The 17,219-nt window shown below is 38.8% G+C and overlaps 1 long non-coding RNA gene across 2 annotated transcripts; it reads left to right on the top strand.

Moving 5' to 3' along the window:
• The first annotated feature begins 7,729 nt into the window (after window positions 1-7,729).
• Window positions 7,730-11,463, top strand: LOC143757113 (uncharacterized). 2 transcript variants are annotated; one of them, XR_013210409.1, is made up of 4 exons: window positions 7,730-7,852; window positions 7,982-8,081; window positions 10,362-10,607; window positions 11,325-11,463. It is a non-coding gene; the product is annotated as an uncharacterized LOC143757113 (long non-coding RNA). The 2 variants fall into 2 exon arrangements; XR_013210408.1 differs by lacking the exon at window positions 11,325-11,463 and having other exon boundaries at window positions 10,362-10,657.
• Window positions 11,464-17,219: the final 5,756 nt, after the last annotated feature.

Here is a 17,219-nt window from a genome sequence, read left to right as displayed (position 1 = left end):
TGAGTAATCACGTCATACGCCTGACACTAGATATGGTTTCGGCAAATAGCCTACGTTTTTTACTCACTTGTCTATACGAGATTCAGTCAGATGTAAAGGTGAGATGTAGGCTACGTGTTGCGCTTGGAGTAGCTGTGTTAAGCTGTGTTTCGGGATCGAGCTGCCTTTCATTCCCATCACTGATTACGGCCACCGGGCCACACCATATCAATGATTCTCTCTCTCTCTCTCTCTCTCTCTCTCTCTCTCTCTCTCTCTCTCTCTCTCTCTCTCTCTCTCTCTCTCTCTCTCTTTATTATTATTATTAGTAGTAGTAGGCTATTAGTTATTATTGCATTATTATAAATCCGCGTATTTTTGCCATTACTTAGGCCTATTCCTTGTCAATATTACATAGGTTATACTGCGCCGTTTTTGTATTATTTAAATTCCTCAGTATCTGGCTCATGAACACGCACAAAGAGTCAGGAGTCATGTGCCCACATGACTGCATGTTGAGGGTAAACGTGTTTAAAGTCACAAGGCTGACACCTAGTGGCCGACACCACTTTCTCCTCACATATAAAGAAGCTATTTTGAGTTTCTTTGTTTGTTTGTTTGTTATGCTCAGACATACATGTTGGAAAAGTACAAATACAAATGTACAAATTTATTTTGATGCAAAAACCTGATTTAGTATACAGGCCTATTATATAAGTCTTTAAACTAATAAGATTACATATTAACAATGTATTTTATCTTATTTATGTGTAGTTAGTTAGTTAGTTAGTTAGTTAGTTAGTTAGTTAGTTAGTTAGTTAGTTAGTTAGTTAGTTAGTTAGTTAGTTAGTAAGGGAAGGAAACAATCTTGCTGCCACTTGATAAAATTAAACTGTATATTCCTGGGGTATTTGATTCCAAAAGATTTTACTTGACTGACCAGAAACATCGCTTCTTTGTTTGCCATACAGCCATGAAAGTTCTCAAGCAGTCATATTAATGAGCAAGCACATGTCATCGTCTTTAAATATTCCAGATCATGTTTGTTTCCAGCTTGAAATGCTTTAGGGACAACTGTCAACCTGTTGCTCTTCTGACTGTTGAAACCTGCCTTGCTTCCAAATCAAAAACAAGATACTGAAGGTGGTATTTCACAGCTAGTTTTATCATTTTTGGTGTAGAAAGTTTGAATTATGAGGATGACTGTTATTTTTCCTTGAGCCTTTTAAAATTTAGCAGTGCTATGTTCCATCAATAAAACAACGAAGGACATGGTGTATGTGTGCAATGGACTCCTGCCTTGACAAGTTGTTTATCTCACTTTCCTCACACAATACAAGTTCACATGTTTTGACATGCACCTTCACTTTGACATCAAGGTTAATAGATTTAGCTGGTTTGTCAATATCAACACACAGAATGAATTACGCTATACAAATTTTTGTGCTCAAATGAAGATATTTGTTGATTATTGTTGTGCAAGATTCCTTTAGTAGCCTATAAAAGCCACATTCTTAGAATTGTCTTTGATAATACGACAGCATGTGGAGATTTAGATTCTGTAATAAGTAATGCATGCGGATGGGGTTTTAATCTTGCTGTGTTCCATTCATTGTAATGGAAGAGAAATGACCATCAAAGACAGAGTGATTTTAGCCCAGTGGGGAGAGACAGCATAAAATGGATCCTGCATCAAAAAAGCAGTGATGGCTCTCAAATAAATAATAACACTGCATAGAAAAACAAATCCTTTTCGGTATGGGTTAGGGTAGAAAAAAGAGCAAGAGGAATGGTGGATCTGTCTTTCTATCTATTAGGCTGTCCAAATATATTTTCATATGAAAAATTGTTTTGTAAATGATGCTATAATATTGTTTATATAATTTATGTATAATTTATTTACGTTTTCTAAAATCACTTTCATAATTGAGAATTCAAGTTGTGTTTGTTATTTATGTATTTACACATTATTTTATTTATTATAAGCTGCAGTACTTTTATTTTGAAGGCTTGGTTCAAGTTTATTCCGTAGGCTACTGATTTGAGTCATTTCAAAAAAAAAAAAAAAAAATTCAGGCCGAAACGAAGTTTGTTCCCTATTTTTTTACAGTCTGTTCCGAGTTCGTTTTGGGAGTTCGAACTCTTCGAAACAGCTTTGCCAAAGCCAACTTTATGGAAAACTCTATTGCTGCGTCCCAATTCGCATACTATCCGTCCTAAATAGTATTCGAAAATAGAACTAGTACGTCCCAAATCGTAGTATGTTGAAATGAGTGTTCCAAAGAGACCCGGATGGTCTACTATATCCGGTCCAGAGCCATATCTGATCCGGTCAGAATCCGAAGTGCAGATCATAGACATCATATAGATAGACGCCCTATCGACCGCTACTGCCTATTGGCGCGGACGAGCCGTGGGGCCGCCATCTTAAACCGGTCACCCGCTCCGCTCAGTGTAATCTGTTTGGCAGGTGCAATGAGCTGCCAGCGCATTTAATTAATCATATCTCACTGAATACCGAACTGATTTTCACGCGGGTTTTTTTGCTGCAAAGGTCATTCACGTAGCTATGATACAGGACACATTGAATTTTTTGTTCACAAAATACAACTAATAGTACGGTAATGTTAAATGTTAAATCTTACTTGTGTAAAGTAATCCCCGAGTGATGGTCCCCCGATTTGAGCAGGAAAATATGCTGCACAGTGCTCTGGAATCTACTGCTGCTATGCAACGCAAATAGGAGTATGACCGGTTTAAGATGGCGGCCGCATTTCTTGCGCCACAGTGGCCAATAGGGCGTCTAGTCTCTATATGATGTCTATGGTGCAGATCGATGCACATTCTAACGGCTGATATTGCCCACAACCCATCGCGCGTTGGACGAGGATTCAGTTAGAACTACAATCACGAGTGAAAAGTGTTAAAAAACTACAGGCATGGAGGACGCGCGAGTCCGGCGGTTGTGTAGAGAGGTTTAGATAAAGGGGTTTAAGTGATTAATTATCAGTATCTAACCTGACGAAATTGTATTTATTCAATGTTGGCTACGTTATATTGCATATGCAGCAGCATTGTGAACTTTTGTAAAGATACGTTTATAGCCATTAAATTTTAAATGCATCATTACATTCAAATTGCAAACACATGAGGAGAGTGAGAGTCTTCGCATGAAAGACCCACGACTGGCAGATGAACGAGTTACTACATTTCTCTCCGAAACGGTAAGAAATAATATTAGATTGAATGGAGGATTTTAACTGTGACGAGATGATTGACAGGGCAGTTTACGGTGATGCACGCGACAGAGCTGTCCGTTAAAGATGATGAAGTAGTATGTCCCAAAGCTTGCCTACCCTTTTGCTACACACTCAAAAGCATGTACTTTTTCTTCACAAAAAGAGTACATACTTTTAGGGCATGGTATAAGTAGGCGAATTGGGACGCAGCATAGTAATAGGTGTGCATGTAAGCTCCGCCTTCTTTCACGTAAAAATATTTTCTGATTCATTTGGCCTGTTAACTATGCAGTAGGTCGTGGTCAGACGCCCGTGAGTAAAACATGAACACAATGGAGAGCTGCTTTATGATCATATGCTTTTCTAACGCTTTATTAAAATGCTTGCTGTTTTCTCAATTCTCTTGTGTTTATTAATGAGATGAAAACGCACAGCACATGTTTACATATTCATCTAACCATTGCTCTCAGCAGCGTGGGTGCCGTGATATGTTCATAACAGTATTTCGAAATTTGTTTTACCCCTAAACGAAGAACGAAAAAAGATTTTTGCCGTGAGTATATCGAGGCCTTTAGTTCCTGCAAGCAAGCGTCAAGCACGGGCATTTAGCCTTGATAAACGCTTATTCTCGTCCAAAAAGTACTTGAACTCTCATAAGGAAGATTTAAAGACTAATTCTCTTTCTCGCAGCATGCAGCCAATGAGTTATTTTGTTTTATTTTTCTGTATTTTGTGTCAGTAAAATGCCATTACATCCGCTGCGCACGCTTTTGCGCATGCTTTCGCTTTGTGTCAAGCTAATGTGATTTCTGTTATGTTGTTTGTACTGTGTTTAGTTTTCACAGTGGATTTGGAGAAAAGTCTTCAAATAAACCAGTAGCAAGAGAACCACTTGTGTCTGCATATGCTTGGAGGGAGATACAACTTTCTTAGCGCTGTTGCTGCAGTGTTTTCGGTCCAGTACCCCTCTAACTGCTAGGACCCTTTGTGTGAATTGCTAAGTAAAGTAGCTCAAAGGTGCACACAGTCTGCAGTCCAAGCTACTTTGTGCAGCGGGAGCCACTCAATCATGCAGTGGTTTTGAACTTTTTTTAAGACACTGTTTTTGCTCCCAGACTTGAGCCAACACTTTCCACAGTACATAGAGAATAACTGATTTGATGCTATATTTTGCTGCTAAAGCATGGCACACTTCTGTAGCCAGTCCCCTCTGCTCACTTTGAAAAGAATATCTGAGCTCGGCTGATATGTTGCTGCCTTATTAGTTACCCTTAGTGTGCAGCATCCTATCTTCTACTAAATAGCACGGGCGTTCACCGAGACTCAAATCTACAGGTGTCCTTTGAGAGAGAGAGAGAGAGAGAGGGGGGGGGGGTATGATTTATGGTGAGATGGCGGCTCTTTCTTTGGCTGGATGTAGCTACAAAGAGGACTACTCCATTATGGTCTTCATCTTAGGGTATTTCAGGCATTTGATTTCCTCCTATGATCGTGGCTGGAAGCGGACAGCAAGATGACTGACAGGCCCATCCTCAGTGTAGCTTTGTCCTGCTATCTGTGCCTTGATACATTGTGTTAAAACATCCTCTCTCCATCTGAGCACCCCTGTCTAAGCTGGAGGGGGGCACCTTTGCATCAGTGATGGAGCTCTCGATATTAAAATGCTTGTTGTTTATCTCTTTGTAAAATGGAGTTACAAAGGGCAGTCTTTTTATTTGATTTTTTAGCACATTGTTTGTGTTTGTATCTAAATATTTTAGTTTCATATGCATATATTTGTTAGGAGATTGAGTGTCGTTTTCAGCTATTACTGAGCGCTATTACCAAAACCTTCTGCCCTTTGCTGTGTCTGGCACAAAGTGCTAAGTAGAGGTCAAGATAAAAGATTTGGTCTATTTAGCCGGGCTACCCTGCATTGCTGATGAGGACCTTGAAGCACATCCTTAAATGTTTTATTGACGGTAGAAAGTATACAGGAATAATTCTCCCGGTTAGCCTTGTCTTGTCTCCTTTTTCTATAGCCTGCATGGCAGATGGAGAACTATTTAACAATTAATATGTGTTATTAACATGTTACTTTAAACACAACAACTGTTTCCACTGGAACCTCTAAAAGCTATTATAAGGCTCTGAGAGGTTTTAGCGATGGCTGTATTTAAGATTTCATTAGGAAGAAAAAAAATGTTTGTAGTGTGAAATGGAACTGCTGTTAACTGTTGTTGGCAACTGTTTACACAGCCTGAGTAAAGACTGGCACAATACCAGAAAACAATTTGCTTCAGTCATCATTTTTCAACAGAGCATAATTGTGTCATGTTTTTACAGATGTTTTACTTTGATGATATTTCACTTTTATAGTGAATTCAATTGCAATCATGTGCAAAACCGAATGACTATTTAAAATGAAAAGTCATAAATGTGTTTGCATGTAGTTAGATGGACAACATGTACTATGCTATTAGATTAACTCTAAATTATAAGCAATTAGTCTGTTTAAATTATTGAAATAATATTGCCAGCTTGGCCTTGTAATGTCCAACTATCAGCAAGAGCTGGAGAGGGAATACTCAAGGGATGAAATGTATACAGCGGTGCCAGTCACGTCGTAGGATTCATCACTGTAACTGGCACTCAGCACAGCTGCAACCAATTAGATTTCACTCCACTCCAGGCCCAAACAAGATTGAGCTGTATTCACACTTCATTGTGGAACTTATGACGGCTGCAAGTGAGACTAATAATTAGTAACCCAACATCCCATTTGCCTTCACTATGACATCTTTAAGAGCACTGTGCTCTGTTTATGCAAGATTAATTTTAATATTTCAGCATTTAGATAGCAATTAATACATGTAGTTCCACCATCTTTATGGAAAATGTAATCCCTTTAAGGCTCATGTTTCTATAATTGCCGTAATGGCTTTTAATACCTCTTGTTGGTGAGTTTTGAGAGCTGTCTTCTCCCGCACCTCCACCCCATTTAAAGTCCCCTTGTGGTGAAAATCAAGTTTTTAATGTTGATTATATGTGGTGTTTTTAATGTGCTATTAGATAAACCATTTGCACATGCATAAGGGAACACCATTGCTGAGTATTCTCTCTTTAAAATTGCGGTGAATCAAAGACAGTCACAAAAACGCGGTTCGAAATTGCTGGTGTTTCTGACGTCACAAACTACCTTGTAACCAATCACATCTACGTGCCGGCGGGCTTTAGCATATCAATAACATCGAACTAGCAGGGAAGTCTCAAGAGATGCTAGGTTATCCCGCTATATTTTTCTATTGTTATGTAAAGTCGGGTAGATTTAGCAATATAGCGGATGTATGATGTCTATTACAATCTTATGTTGAACTATATGCCTTTCTCCACTGACTTTCTGAGTTGTTCAAAGCGTTTTGACTGATTGAGATGGCGAACATGAACATCGTTTGTGTAACATTAGCAACACATTATTAGCTATTTGATAACATCAAATCAAGCAAAAGGCTAATCGTATTAATTACCGTTATGTGTCTGACGGTGTAAAGAGCGATGCCATTGTGCAGAGTTTACCTCAGTAAGATGGCTGAGTGGAGCCGGGGCTAATTTGCATATTCATGGCCCCGCATATACTAAATGAAGCAAGGATGTAGAGTTGCATTCAAGCTATTTAAAGGCATGAAGATTTTTTTTTCATGTGGAAAAAAACTTTTAAATGTGTAATTTTGGTGATCAAAGATGAGTTTTAAGGGATAAAATTATTGACTTCAGGGGGACTTTATCATGAACTTTAACTTTTTAGCTAATAAATTGCATACATGAACTTCCTACATTACATATGCCTACTGCTAATACTGTTTACAAAGACCTCTGTGTAAATGATGTATGCCATTTTTTTACACATGTAATCCAAATGAAAGCCTTGCATAGCATTGTATCCTCACAATTTAGTTGCCTTTAAACTTCTGCTTAGGAAACAGTCGAACACCTGCAATGACCATGAAAGCCATGAAAATCACATTTTGATGTTAAACGTAAGTTCTTCTCCAGGGCTGCGTTTCCCAAAAGCATAGTAAGATAAGCTTAAGTTGACCGAAGAGACCATTGGTGGCAATTGACTTGGTAAAACTTAGGCATACGATGCTTTTGGGAAACATAGCCCAGAATAGACACCTTATTTACAAGTTCACTGGCTTTCAGCATCAGATGATAAGGACTCTGAAAGGCCCAGTTTCTACAGTTTCCATTTGAGTGCTAATGTTTAGCATTCATTTTCTCACCTCTCGCTACCCAGACAATGTGCATAATCATGTGTTCAATACACCATGAGAGACTGGAATTCCAGTCATGATTACCCCTATATGCAGAAATCAGTGGCTTTTGTTTAGCAGTCAGCTCAAGTGCAAGACCACCTCGCACAATCATAATCACTAAAAAGTACAATACCACGGCACGGTCCATTCTCGTTGCATTCTGAATTACCTGTACTATATGATTTTATGATTATTTTTCATTCCTTTTTTAAGCCTAGGGTCTGATTGATGTCAGAACATGTTGGCTAAAACACCTGGAAATGTGCAGCCCTGGGCGGGGCAGGCCTTTGTCTGATAGCATCAGCAGGATGGAGAGCTTATCAGCCCTCGTCCCCCTGGGTGTGTGTTTACAGCTGTTCTCTAGTCAAGACAAATTAGTAGACTATAAGCCATTAGGCCACTTCAGACACTTTTTTATGTGTTCGCAAAGGAGGTTTATGTGCCTATGTGTCTTTGTGTTCTGTTTAGATCAGATCATTTCAGGTAAATGAAAGCCAGTGGGTGGTGAAAGCATAATCGAAAACAGGGCACAAACTTGAATTCGTCTTGGGCACTGCTTGACAGCATGGTAAGAGCACATGTGTGACATCAAGTGTATTTATTCACAAGGGCTTAACAGGGAATGACATATTGCTGTTGTTTATTTTCCTTCTAAATCTGTCTGTCTAATCTAATATCTAAATATATATTTTTGAGTAGCTGGGCCAGCTTTATCCCTCATATTACTGCAAATCTCCTTCAGTCTCTCCAGTCAATTGTTAGCTTAATCCACAGAAAGAAAACATGTTTTGAGTAGAGTGCAAGTCATCGCTCTGAATGAAACTGAAGCGTGTTTATGTACGCTTGCAGGTCAGGAGGAATCAGCTTTAATCAATAGTTAGATAAATTAGAACACTATGCTCAGGGATGGTGGTAGTTTTGAGTGCTTTGTATAATCAGCCTATTTAATCACACAAAGTTCTTTTTGAATGCATTTTGATAAGTTCTTTACACCAGGGTCAATACAGCACATGTTATATAAACCTAGTCTTACTATCATCATAAAGCCTATGTTCTACTTTGCAATTTATTCTGGCCAAGAACCACCCACTTAAACAAGTTGAATATTAAATACCATCTGAATATTTTTGAAAGCACTTTCTGTGTTGTTTCTCCATGCATTTTAAGTCGTGCCCTAAACCAGAGGCACTGTCCCTCATTTATCAAAAGTGCGTACACCAAATTTCCAGCGTACACCTGGCGTACACCCAAAACCACGGTGACTTTGATATTTATCAATATGGACGTTGGCTTACGGCACGTTCAAATCCTACGCCAGGTCAGGAGGTGGTGTACATGTACGCACGTTTTGAGTTAGTGCGGAAATGCGCAGAAAAACAATTCCTAAAACCACAAAACGCACTGACAAACTAAAAGATATGAGGAGCTCTTTTCCAAAACGCGCTAAAAGCCATTTTTAAAAATAAATTTGTATTTTATTTCTATTAATAAACTAGTGTTGTGTTTGCAAAGATGAAATTGATGATCACCATCTCCGTAGTGAACGCGCCAATAGAGAGAGTAGCCTATTTCTATTCGTTTATAATTGTTTCGTTTAAAGACATCTCAAGCTTTCTTTATAGATATATTTCTCATGTCTGTGAGGCATATACTGAGTTTTGGTTAATTTGTGATGAGATGCGCTCCAGTTCACGTGCAATGCAAGGGACCGCGCCCGCGCCTCCATGTCATGACTCATGATTATATTGTCTGCTATTTGCTTCTTATTTATTAAATCCAGGTAATTGGTTGATGAAAAAAATATTAAAATTAAGATACAATTTATACAAAACGAAATTCACTTTAAAGAAAGGCTTTATACAAAACAAAACTTAATTAAGTGGCCAAAATCATGTCTGAGCATGTCTCCCGATATATTGCGCATCCTATCTTAGCCTATGTTCACTTTTCATAATCAACATAGATGGCGAAAAAATAACATTATTATTTTTTTTAACAAATATGAAACTAAATGCACTTAGTTAATGGCTACAACACGTAGCCTAATAGTAGGCCTGAATATTGTTATTACTTTTTTCAAGTTCGGCACCAATTACTATTAGCCTAAATGTGTTACTAAATGATGTGAATGTATTTTTAACATCGTTGTATTTAAGGACTGTATTTGTGAGTTATTTTTAAATTATTTGTTTTATGTGGTGGACAATATTGGAACGTGACATTGGAAATATTTATTTTATTTTTACTATTTAATTTATTTTACTATTTATTTTGTTTGGCTTTTATTTATTTCATGCAGTTGCACTTATTTAATTTATATTAATTTATAGTATGAGTCCCTGATTATATGTTGCATGTTCTCTTGTTGTTTTTGTTGTTGTTTTTTTAGACAAAAAATGGATGGATTTATAGCGTTTTGAAAAAAAAAATACAATTAACTTTGAATTTATCATCAACAATATTGTTGTTTGATTTAATAATAATTTTTCATGATGGTGATGGTCTCGATCTCCAGAGAAGTGTCTCCTCTTTGCCGTCTTCCGTGTGTCCATGGCGTAAAATGAGGGTGTGGGGGAAGCGGATACTTGAATATATAGGGGCGTGTTATTCTAATGACGATCGTTTTCAGCCACGGCATTTATCAAGGGCAGGTATTGCGTACACCTGGATTTCAAAGGTACGCACAGCTTCATAAATCAGGCGGTGAGAGGAGTGTAAGCATAATCTTACACCAACATATACGCCCGTTTCTACGCAAGAATGATAAATGAGGGCCACTGTGAAGCAACAAGCGATCTCTATCATGTTAAGTAATGTATTTACCCTAATCATGTTGGCACTATTTCAGGTGTCTTCGACTTCGTGTGGCACTGCACGGACCAATCAGCGTTTTACTTGAAGCAGTGCATGCTGGTTAGAAATTTTGTCCGACTTGCAACAGCGAAGACGCCACGTCATCATCAAAGTACTGCGAGAACAATTAAATAGCAGTCGGCTCACTCGTTCTATGCAGGATCTTCAGAGCGTCTACACAAGCTCTGATGACGACACAGCTGTTCATCAAGATTGGACTGATTCACAGATGACAAATATGGTGTGTGTTTCATGTTCATTTGGACAGTTCCACTAATGCTCACAAATCCGTTTTTTTTTAACAGTAAAAACTCTTTTCATGTAATTATAATGTTATAATGTGTCATGCTTTATTAAAATTAAACTGATAAAAAAAATATATAGACCCTTCTCTTTGGTCTATATAGGCTATTTTTTACTATATAGACTAACACTGTAAAACAATATTTTTGATTTTAGTTAAACTAAACTTGATTTACTGTGTTAATGCAATTGATTCGTCCAATGTATCCCAGATAGCATACTTATCCGGGGTTCATCTGGGCCAACTATGGCACATATGGCTCAGTTCTGGCAGTGGCAAAGGTCATATGGGCCGTATCTGGGCCACACACAGTTGTGGCCCATGTGAGGCTTTGCTGTTGCCACAACTGAGCCATATGTGCCATAGTTGGCACAGAGGAGGCCTGAATATGTATGCTATTGCCAGCTACACTCGGGTTGAGTCATTGCCATCACTTGCCATGCAGTATGTGGGCCAGAAGAATGTGGGAGATGTGGGCTACAACTAGTTATCTGGTTAGCCTATTTGAATGGGCCAAAAAAACAACAACAGTTATGTCAACTTTTGAGAGCAAGTAAAACTCAAAAATGCAGGCTACATAAAATTGGCCTATTAAATGAAAAGTGTTTCTGTTTGTGTATTTGACAAATGTTGGATCTAATCAACTTCATCCAGATAAAGTACGCAAACACCAATGTGAGAGCGTCACTATGGGAAGAAGAAAGTGTCTGACTTCACACCTCCATTTCCAACTCTTCCCCCGACTGCAAGAGGCAAATCTTGCCCATCAGCAAATTCTCCAGTTGGGGTTCAACCACAGCCGAAGTCAAACAGGTAGCCACGCTCACATTGAAATTAGACATTGGCCCACTCCTAATATATAATAATTTTCAAACAAGGATGGAGTAAGACTTACTGTGCAAGTTTAATAGGATAGTATATGACCAAGCCGTATATGAACAACACAAAAAAGCATGCATCATGAGATTATAAGCTAAGAGTTTATGCAAGCGAGCATGCAAACAGAGAGAAACTGCTCTTGTCATGTTTTGTGATTGATTATGTTGTGTTTTGCAATGCATCACATTTTTGCATCTTATTACATCTAGTAAAGACACATTTAAACCCAATCCTTCTTATTTTACAATACCTATCTGTGAATGTGCGTAACTTTCGATTCATTAGCCACCGATTCATTAGCATTAGCCATAACAAGTTGTTTTTATAGCTAAAAATAACTGGAAGTAGATGTACAGGTTACAAATGGCCATGTCCGGTCTAAAGTTAAAAATTAGGCTGCTAAAGTCTATTCATTTCTAAGGCTATGAGAATTTTTTCTATGAGCAATTTGTTTTACTGAAAAACCTGTTGCACAAAATATACCACATTCCTTCTGCCCTGATATGTCATACTTTTTTAGAAAGTAAAATGCCTTTCAGTCAATAATTCAAAAACAGATCTCCACCTACAGCTTGTGGTATACGTATATTTTAGCAACTGATATTAGTATGTATTTTATGTTAGTAGTTTTTTATAAAATGATTTACATTACAAGCCATCGTAATTTCATATTACTTTTTGGCCATATAAATAAAACTGCATATTGCATATTTCTGCTCAGTTTTAGGCAGAAAATTCAGGTATTTTTCCTCTTTGAGTGTGAGCTCAATATATTTTCACTATCATGTTTGTTTGCTTTTAAATTTATATATTTTGTATATAGGCACAAGAAACTGTTCCTTTTTTAATCAATTTTTCTCACTTATTTCATGTCAGGCTTTACAGGGTTAAGGAACAATCAAATATATTATGTAACATAACACAATAATAAACTGCGATAATAAGAATGCAATAATATACTGTGATAACTGTGTTAGCAAACATAAACAAAGTGAAATATGCAGTTCTGCTTTATCTAGTTTATTTTTCACTTATTGCTTCAAACACAACTTTTTGTACATATTCTGAAAGATTTATTGCCACTAAGCTAGCAAACGTTTGCAAATTTAGTGTAAACCTAAACCCACATTTCAGGAAAGAGGGCATTAAAAATGTATTAAATGCAACAATCAGGGCAGACCCCTGTCACAGCAGCAAATATTGTTGTCGCAGAATATTGGACAAGTGATATAACAAACCCTTGAGAGAGCTCAGACAAACATTGCCAGAAAGCAGCTCTGTAGTGTGCTGAAACGGTTTTGCCAACCAGGCCCCGCCAGACTCCCCCGTCCAGACGATGTGACAGGGAATTGCAGTTTTTTTCTATCTGGATGTTGATATCAATAAAGGTATAGCTGTCTGTCGGGACTACTGTCAATCCAATTCCCTTCTCCCAAAGGAGAGTTATAAATGGCTTCTGTGTTGTTTACATGTGCATTGTTCTCAGAGGTGTCTTGGGCGACTTTTTAGATTCCACACATATACCCTGCAAAGCAATTTGCCCTTCTGCTATTGGATGAGGCTCACGTTGGTGCAAGAATTAAAGGGGATGGCAGAGAAGAAAGAAATTAATATGGAAATTAGCCAGTATAATGCCTCAGACGATTAAGGTGCTTTAAGGGCCAATGAGAAGGTGGCAGTTTCCATTGCAGATAGCTGCTGTACTGCAAACGCAGGGATAGAGATTTCATTTCTTGGGAGGATCATTCTCCTCCCCGCTGTACGGATTAAGGAAATAGCTTCTGAGAGGCATAGCATGCTGTTTAGTGTGTACTAATTGCACATCCAGTATTGAAAAGTCTGTTCTGAGCAGATTGTGGCTTTTGTACATATTTTCCATTCTACCCCTCTCTTTTTCTTTCTTTTCCTCTCTGCAAACACTCTGGATGAGATTTTTGTTGAGCTTTGACCAGTAGTAGCGGTATACAAGCAAGAATAGCTTATTGCTTAACCTGATAATGCAAGCAGATATAGCATGCATGAATATATTTGGTCCTTAAGAGGGTAGGAAGTCCCATTGTGTGTGTGTGTTCACTAAGAATGGGTCAAAGTGTGGTTGTGGGTGGGCTTTTACTAGATTGATCCGTCTATTTTTATCCCTGCTTTCTTATCTGTGGTGGTCCACCCCACCCAGGCATATGCTTTGGGGTGAAGTGCATTCGTAAACATTGGCTCTTTCAAGGTAATTGTGGCGAAGATGGCTGCTGGCTTCATTATCTGGCTTTGCAGGTAACAGGCATTAGCACGTATGGGAGGATGGGATGGCCTCGGGTTATGGGAATTCCTTCACTATCAGTGGCAGCCAATGTTTACTCATCCCTCAGGGACAAGGGAGGATCACAGGGTTTTGAGACCCTCGGGTCCCAATGTGTGGGCTGTGCAGACGAATAGAATTCCCTCAGTGTCAACATTTGTTTTGTTCATTTGTAATTTTCCCAAAGCTAGACGTCTAACGGAACACACACGCACACATACACAGACATCATATAAAAAGGAGAGAAATTGCGTCTGTCTTTCCCAACAGCATGCTTATTTGACAGCGACAGAATTGTTCAGAACGTATCGCCCAATAAAAACGTTATTTACAGCCCATTGTGAATGGATGCTGTAAGAAAGACAGCTCTAATTTTTATGTGTTTCTTTGTCTTTTTTGTCAACTGTTTCATCCTAGAATATACTCAAAATATTAAAGATATTTTGTCAAACTCGGCATCACTGGAGGTTACAAAGATATTCCCCTGCTGTTTTTATATCCTTCTAGAGACATTACACCCCAGGAATCCTTGATTTGTTATAATTATTGTAGTGACACTTTGTAAGGTTGATGTCTGTGTCAGTATGATATTCTATTACATAATACTTTCTAAGAACTCCCAGACACCGATAACCCCTTTTAAGCCTTTTCCATATAAAATAGTAACACCAAAACCCATTTTGAATAAAAACAAGCTAAGCACTGCCTCCCTCTCCTCGAAGATCTGTATCAATTATTAATGCTAGATAACACTGCCTATTTTTCAAACAGCAGGTTTGATGAGAAGGTTTGTTGTTAGTTCACATGTATGTTTATGTCCACATGTAGAAAATGACAATTTATGACATGCATTCCCTGCTGAAAAATCACCAGCATAAGGTATGTTTTGCACACTGGGACTAGCTTTGGATACTGGTTGCTGGCTTGCTGGTCCCCAACATCAGAGCTAAAAAATGTTCTAACAACATTTTTATAACACTCTCATTAGGTTATGGAAATGTTTCTGAAAGTTCTCTGAATGTTCAAAACGTTTTAAAAATGTAATGCATTTGTTAAGGGTACATTCCATTTAATCATTTTGGTCCACCAGCTAAACCAGCACTAAATCAGCTAACCAGCATGAAGCTACCTGGAATGACATGAAATAGTGCTGGTTTATAAACTCTCAGAATAAAAAGGTACAAAAGCTGTCACTGGGACGGTAACTTTTCAAAAGGTAAGCTTTTGTTCCTTTTAGGTACTAATATGTACATTTGTAGGTACTGTTAAGGTACCAATATGCACCCTTTAGGTACAAAAGTGCACATTTTCAAAAGGTACCACCCTAGTGACAGCTGTTTTACATTTTTTTTCTGAGAGTGTGCTGGGTTTTTCAGCAGGGTTCACAACGTGAGTAGTAGTTTTAGTAGTGAGTAGTAATAGTAGTAGGTTTTTGTATTTGTGCATTCAACTATTAATTTATGAGTCAACAGGATCAGATCTCAAAGTTTATAGTTTGAGTAGGAAGGGGAGCGGCTGTTGAACAGGTGACCTGTCCTCTCGTGTGAAAGCACATGTGGGCGTGTGCACAAATATGCAGAGAAGATTAACTCAGTTTCTAGAAGCCTTGAATTTCAGGGCAACAGAATGTCACACACATTCTCGCACGCTGTATACAGTACATGTTCCTTTTCAAAGCTAAAATGTCACACAAGAGCGCTCAGGGACACATCGTTTTAGTATTAGCATTGTAAGTAGCATGTGCCAGGGTCTTTGTTTTAACACCAACAGCAACTCACTGAGACCAAAGAGATTTCAGTTTTTGATCAAAAAGGCCAGAGCAGTTCTGTTTCCCTATCACATGAGATAAATTGTGGGTGCGAAAGGCCAACATCGTTCGCCATTGTTTACTGAAATGGTGGCGCTTGTGATAGATGTGACTGAAAAAGAGATACCGTAGCATTTTAAATCTGGCTTTGAGCTGCAGTAAACGCTTTAACTAATCTCCTCTTGCTGCATGCGCATATTCCGGGCTGGTTGATTTTCTCTGCCCTCGGGGTGGGCTCCCAGGACAAGAGAGGAGGGCCGTATTGCCTCTGCACAGCTTTGCCTATGCAGAACATCAGAGAGAGATGTCTGCACATGCACACGTACAAACAGATACACAAACAATCTATGGCTGTTGCACACTGCCACTTCTCTGAAGGCAGGGGTGATCTTTGCCAACGCTGGTAAACAAAGGAGCAGGGGAGCCTAATCCGCCAGTAAATCTGAGGATCATAAGTAAATCACCTATTTTAGAGATTAACTCTCATAACCATCTAAAAAAAAAAGAGGGAGGTGGGAGGGGCTCGTTTGCATGTAGTTCTCGAACGCGGTGTGGTCTCGTTGGTCTTTTTTCTTTTCGCTCGTCTCCCTCACGTGCATTCGCTGTTAGATAAGAACGTAATGTGATATACTCAAAGCTGGGTAACTAATCTGATATTTCACCTCGGTGAGAGATAGGGATGATATAAAAACACATTAGGAGTGGGCACTAAGAGGATTACAGTATGGAAACGGATGTGTGCTGGCTGTCTAATCCACTCATGTTTAACCCTTGCAAGCTAGCCAATCCAACGCAAGCAAATTATTATTCTTTGTTTCTTCAGTTGATCCCGCATTAGGTTTAGGCCTATGCCGACTCGACCACCCTCTCTGGAATAAAAGCTGATAAGAGCGAGCCCCAGTCTGGCCTTGATTAACACCCTCTGTCTGCTGACAGCACCGTGCTGCGTTTGGGTGTGCGAGCTTTAATCTGCTTGGAGACTGTCATTAGGAGTTTAGTAGGGTTTTACGTCTGGCTGCTGGAATATTTGCAGTGCGGCAAACGTGTGTGTTTTGCATTAATGCTGATTTGCGCATGTGTGCGCTCCATAGCAATTGTTCCAAACTCTGATTGGAACTGGATTGCACACTTAATCTTTGTCTTCACCTTAGTCTTTTTATACCATGATGACTGGGGATCAGATGCTTTCAAACAAGCTACTACAGCACAGATTGGCTTAACCCACAGTTCAAAGACTGTTGCGTGACGTATCCTCCATTATAGCAGTGGCTGTAAAGCTTAAGACTTGAGAAATTACATAGAGGTGATAGTCGTTTTACCCCTGCGGGGCGTTCTTCAGAAGTTAAAGAACCGGGCTTGAGGCACTGACCTTATGTCACCTCCCCTAATTACCACATATTCGAGCTGCATGACCTTCAGGAAAGCCGTGGGGATCAGTTACGGGTCTGAAATAACAGCTGCCAGTCTTCATTAAATAGGATCTGCTTTCTTTCAAAATTCCTTATCAATCATCAATTAAGAGGAATGAGACTTAGGACACTTGTAGTTTGTGACATCCTAATTAATTGCA

Source organism: Siphateles boraxobius, unplaced genomic scaffold (genome assembly GCF_051911475.1).
Source record: "Siphateles boraxobius isolate OS27281-9 unplaced genomic scaffold, OSU_SipBor_1 3, whole genome shotgun sequence".
In the NCBI taxonomy this organism is placed as follows: domain Eukaryota; kingdom Metazoa; phylum Chordata; class Actinopteri; order Cypriniformes; family Leuciscidae; genus Siphateles; species Siphateles boraxobius.
The sequence above is the reverse complement of the archived record's forward strand: the minus strand, read 5'-3'. Positions and strand labels throughout refer to the sequence as shown.